The sequence below is a fragment of the Dasypus novemcinctus genome, chromosome 21 (genome assembly GCF_030445035.2).
Source record: "Dasypus novemcinctus isolate mDasNov1 chromosome 21, mDasNov1.1.hap2, whole genome shotgun sequence".
NCBI classification, from domain to species: Eukaryota; Metazoa; Chordata; class Mammalia; order Cingulata; family Dasypodidae; genus Dasypus; species Dasypus novemcinctus.
The window spans coordinates 25,959,677-25,965,676 of record NC_080693.1 but is presented as its reverse complement, the minus strand read 5'-3'; positions in this window follow the sequence as shown (position 1 = coordinate 25,965,676).

The following is a 6,000-nucleotide window of genomic DNA, read 5'->3' as shown; positions in this document are numbered from 1 at the left end:
CACTGGAAGTGTGGGCAGCGCCGTTCCTGGGCAGGCTGCACTTTCTTTCGCGCTGGGCGGCTCTCCTTACGGGGTGCACTCCTTGCGCGTGGGGCTCCCCTACGCGGGGGACACCCCTGCGTGGCACAGCACTCCTTGCGTGCATCAGCACTGCGCATGGGCCAGCTCCACACGGGTCAAGGAGGCCTGGGGTTTGGACCGCGGACCTCCCATGTGGTAGACGGACGCCCTAACCACTGGGCCAAGTCCGTTTCCCTGTAAGTAGGACCTTTTGATGAGGCTATTTCAGTTAAGGTGTGACCCACCTCATTCAGGATGGGACTTAATCCTATATAAAGTGTGGAATGAATACATAAAGGGAATTAATTTATAAATTCATTTATTTGGAGAGAGAGAGAGGGAGCCACGGAAGCAAGAGGATGAAAGCAATGAAACCTGAAAGAGAAGGGAGAGACCAGCAAGGCCGCCGTGCGTCTTGCCGTGTGGCAGAAGAGTCAAGGGTTGCTGGCAGACCGTCTGGGAAGAAAGCATTGCCTTCATGCCTTGATTTGGACATTTTCTTGCCCTCTAACGGTGTCAGTGGCACTGGGAATCTGTATTTCTTTTTATTGTGTCATCTTGTTGTGTCAGCTCTGTGTGTGTGCTGAGCCATTCCTGGGCAGGCTGCTCTTTCTTTCATGCTGGGCGGCTCTCCTTATGGGGTGCACTCATTGCACGTGGGGCTTCCCTATGTGGGGGACACCCTGCGTGGCAGGGCACTCCTTGAGTGCATCAGGGTTGCGCATGGGCCAGTTCCACACGGGTCAAGGAGGCCTGGGGTTTGAACCGCGGACCTCCCATGTGGTTGACAGACGCCCTATCCATTGGGCCAAGTCCACTTCCCTCCAGTCTAGAATTCTATACTCAGTTGTGTTAGTTAGGGTACAAATTAAACTGGCAAGACACAGAGACCAGAAAATGCAGTGACTTAAAGCAAAACTTAAACTTAAAATTTTCTCTTAAGACGGTTCAGTGAGGGTAGGCAGCTGTGCTCCACGAAGCCATACACGGACCAAGGCTAGCAGGGTGGCTTTGCTGTCCTTCAGGTCTATACACCAAAGTGGGGTCTGCGCAGCAGCAGCATTGGATTACCTGGAAACCTGTTTGAAATGCAGAATCTCAGCCTCACCTCAGACCTAGTGAAACAGTATATGTTTTTAGGTCCTCAGGTGGTTCATATGTGCGGTAAAATTTGAGAAAATTTGCAACGTCTGCATTTTCAAAACTGGGGTGCTGGTATCTCTGGGTTGCAACTGGCAGGAAGAGGGAAGAGAACATGTGGAGGAGACACATGTGTGTCTCTGAGGTCTGACTAGGAAGTGGCCCCAAACTACTCATGTTCCACTGACGAGAACTTAGACATATGCTGTCTCCTAACTTGGGGGTTCTGGGAAATCCAGTCCTATGTAGGTGGCCAGTTACTGTTTTTTTTTTTGTTGTTGTTGTTGTTTTAAGATTTATTCATTTATCCCTCCCCTTGTTGTTTGCGGTTGTTGTCTGCTCTCTGTGTCCATTTGCTGTGTGCTCTCTGTGTCTGCTCCTCTTCTCCTTAGGAGGCACCAGAAACTGAACCTGGAACCTCCCATGTGGAAGAGAGGTGCTCAGTCATCTGAGTCACCTCAGCTCCCTGGTTTGTTGTGTCTCTTGTTGCGTCTGCTTGTCATGCCTGCCCATCACACCAGCTTGCCGTGCCAGCTCACCTTCTCCAGGAGGCACCAGAAACCGATCCTGGGATCTCCCATGTGCTAGGTAGGCAGAAGCCCAACCACTTGAGTCACATCCACTTCCCCAGTTGTTGTTTTGTTACCACAGAAGATAGATTTTAGGGGCTAACCAGGGTCTCACAACATCCAAACTGTCAATTATGAAGTTAGAACAAAGACGTTTTAATGTCTACAAGGTCTCAAAATTTCCCTGCCTTGTGCACTCTTTTTTTAAGATTTATTTTATTTATTTATCACCCCCACCCATTGTTTGCATTTGCTGTCTGCTCTCTATGTCTATTCATTGTGTGCTCATCTTCTTTTTTTTCGGAGGCACCGGGAACCTAACCTGGAACCATCCCATGTGGGAGGAAGGCACCTAATTGCTTAAGCCACCTCTGCTCCCTCTTGTGTCTCTCATTGTGTTTCCTCGTTGTATCTCTTCATTGCATTATCTCATTGCATCATCTTGTTGTGTCAGATCATTGTTTTGCTTGTATTCTTTAGGAGGCACCGGAAACTGAACCTGGGACTCCCGTGTGGTAGGCAAGTGCCCAACTGCTTGAGCCACATCTGCTTCCCTCCCATGCACTCTTTCTCAGGAAGCTAGATCTACTTAGATCCAGAGAAAGGAAGAAGTGGGATCCAGGAACTAAGGCCTTTGACTCCTAGACGTGAAGGAGAACCCCAGGATTCTGGGAAGGGTCTTCCAGGGTGACAGGTATGAAGAACGTGCAGTCCAGAATGGAGCTGATTAGAAGGCTTCTGGAGAGATTTCTTCAAGGAAATGAAAGAGATAGAACATGTTTTGTTTTGAATAAATTGAGAGGATATGTAGACTTTTGGAAAGAGTATAAGGCTGAATTAGTGATGAATTCAGAGAATAAGCAAATTTAAAATGGTGATTTTTCAGGGAAAACAGTTGTGCAAGAAGAGAAAGATAATCATTCCACATGATTTAGATGTGGATAACATTCGTTTTATCATAATAATATAAATACTGAATATTGGTCTAACCCAAATTAGTATAATTCTTTTGGTAGTATGGAGTGTGGGGGCAGGATGAAAAGTGTTCCATAATAGGGCAGGGGGTGAAAGAGAGCTTAATCTTCGGCTTATATGGCAGAAACCCAGTAGACCATACTTTTTTCAAGTAGCAAAATCAGAATGTTGTTTAGAGATACGGAGGTAAATACCAAAGAAAACATCTAAAAGGCGAAAGTCGTTGCCTCTGAGGAAATTGGGAGGGAAGAGGGCTCTGGTCTTTATTGTAATATGTCTTGTATTCTGACTCCTTAAACTTGGTGCATATATAACTTTGAAAATAAAAACTAAAATGAAAAAAGAATGAAAAGTAAGAGGGGAAAAAGAGGCTGTGTTTTACTGTGAAAGAGATCTAAGAGCAGAGGAGTGGTTTTTCTTTGGTTTCTTCCCTCCTTCCCTCCCTTCCTGTAAAGGAAGAAACTTGCGTGGGTTTATTTACTTTGGAGGAAGAGCCAGGAGAGAGAGAGGAGTTGAAAGGAGGGGGCTGGTTTAATGAATCAAGGTCTTGGAGGAGGTGGGAGGGGAAAGAACTGGGAGCAGGTGGCGGGATTAGCTTTGAACTGGAGGTGGCATCTTAACCTTGGCTGTGTAGGAGAATTGGTGTAGATGTCAGCGGTTGTTGGTAGGAGGTGGGGAATTGAAACCATCCGTCCCTCACAACCTAAGCTCTGTTTTTTGGGTTCTTTTTTTTTTCCAGTCATTGTGAGAGTGAGAATGATTTGGAAAATTAGTGAGTAGAAAGGAAGCAAGAGAGGAGGGAACATGGAGCGGGGCAAGGACTCCTGGAGAATGAGGTCCCAGCTGAGGTTAGAGACCGTTCATTTGCAGCGGTCCCACACCCATATCCAGCATGGAGCATGGTGATGGCACCTGGGACGGATCCAAACACATTCGTTGAATGGACGAATAAATGGAATTGCGTGGTTTTCTCGGGCAGTGCTCAGCAGTCCCCCGTGTCGAGCAGAGGTTGGTGGTAGGACACATCCAAGGGTGGGGTTGAGAGCAGGTATTGTGAAAGGATGAGAAGGTGAGTGTGCTGATGAAATAGTGGCTGATACAATCTTGAAGTTGTAGGTTGGAAAGAAAAGGAGATGTCATGGATCGTGAGAAAGCAGAAGGGTCAAGAGCTTTGGTGACACAAAATGAAGAAGTTGAGTAGAAGTGATTATAGTAAAAAGGCCTCCCCTGGGGCCCCACGCATGCATCTATCACCCTGTAGCATGGCTTGCACTCACGTCTAGGGGGTGTGCTATCTCTTTTCTTGTTTCTTAATAAACTTTTGACTCTTTTGCCTATCCTAAGGGGATAAAAAGTGATTATAATTGGTATAATATTTATATGGTGATTTAATTGATATACATTTTAAATTATTAAAACTAAAATTTTAAAATAACCCCATTACCAAAAAAAATACTAGAAACAAATTCAAATGACAGGGGAGTTGATGTAGCTCAAGTGGTTGAGCGCTTGCTTCCCATGTACAAGGTCCTGGGTTTGATCTCCGGTACTCCTAAGAACAAAACAGGGTGTGAATAAGGCTCAAGCAGTTGAGTGCCTGCCTCCCACATGGGAGGTCCTGGTGCCTCCTAAAGAAGAAAAACAAACAACGAGCAGACGTTGAACAAAAAAAAACAATGAACAGGCAACGAGCAAAAACCAAGAGCAAGACAATGATCAAAAACTAACGAGCAAGGAGCAGATATGGCTCAAGCAGTTGAGTGCCCACCTCAGCATGGGAGGTCCTGGGTTTGGTTTCCAGTGCCTCCTAATGAAAAAACAAATAGTGTAAACTATAGCATAAACTATAGTCCATGCTGTGTAGCAGTGCTCCAAAGTGTACTCATCAGTTGCAGTGGATGTACCACACTAGTGAGGGAGGTTGTTGATGTGGGGGGAGTGGGGTGTGTGGGGCGTGGGGTATATGGGAACCTCTTGTGTTTTTTTATGTGGCATTTTGTGTGATCCATGTATCTTAAAAAAAAAATAGAAAAAACAGACAAGGAGCAAAAACAATGAGCAGATAACAAGCAGATAATGAGTGCGAACGACAGGCAAACAAATTGAGGGAGCCATTTCAGGGTAGGGAAAACAAACAAAAAAAAGCCATCTCTCACTGGGGAGTAGATGTAGCTCAGTGGTTGAGCGCCTGCTTCACACATACGAGGTCCTGGGTTCAATCCCTGTTACCTCCTTAAAAAAAATTCAAATGACAAACTGGAAAAAAATGTTTATAACATATATAACAAAAGAGTAGTTTCATTAATACATAAAAAGCTCGTAGAGAATGTTAAGGTAAATAACATTGATCCAATAAATTGTGTTCATCTTCACTTAAAATAAAATAAATGTAAATTAAAACTAGGATGATATAAGGTTTCATCTGTTAGATTGTCAGTTATCAAAAGAGACTCTGGGAAGCGGATGTGGCTCCAGCATTTGGGCTCCCGTCTGCTATGTAGGAGTTCCAGGGCTTCAATATTCAGGGCCTCCTGGTGAAGGCGAGCTGGCCGAGGCGGAGAGCTGGTGCAGTAAGATGACGCAACAAAAAGACACAGAGGAGAGACAATAAGAGATGCAGCAGACCAGGGAGCTGAGGTGGCACAAGAGAATGATCGCCTCTCTCTCACTCCGGAAGGTTCCAGGATTATCTCCCAGAGCTGCCTAATGAGGATACAAGCAGACACAGAAGAACACACAGCAAATGGACAGAGAGAGCAGACAATGCGGGGAGAAATAAATAAATAAATCTTTTTAAAAAAAGAGAGACTATCTGACCCAGCAGTTCTACTTTTAATAATGCGTCCTACAGATACAGTTTAACATATACAAAAAGACATCTTCAAAGATAAGCACTGTCATACTGTTTGAATTAGCAAAAGAATGGACACATGGCCTGTCAGAAAAGTGGTAAAATAAATAATGCTGTCTGGACGATGGAAAATTATGCAGCCCTTTAAAAGAATGAGGTAGCTCTTTATGTATTGTTTAGGGAATGAGGAATGCTTTTCTAGATACACAGTTAAGCAGAAAAAGCAAGACGTGGAAGGATGTTCACAGTATGCTACCATCTATATGTAAAAAAAAAGGGTGGGGTTAAATTCACACGTATGAATGTGAAGCATATTTGGAAGAATAATCACGAAACTGCTTGTGGGTGGTTGACTCGGGGAAGGATAAATGGGAGGTTAGGGATTGGGGGCGGGAGAGAGCCTTA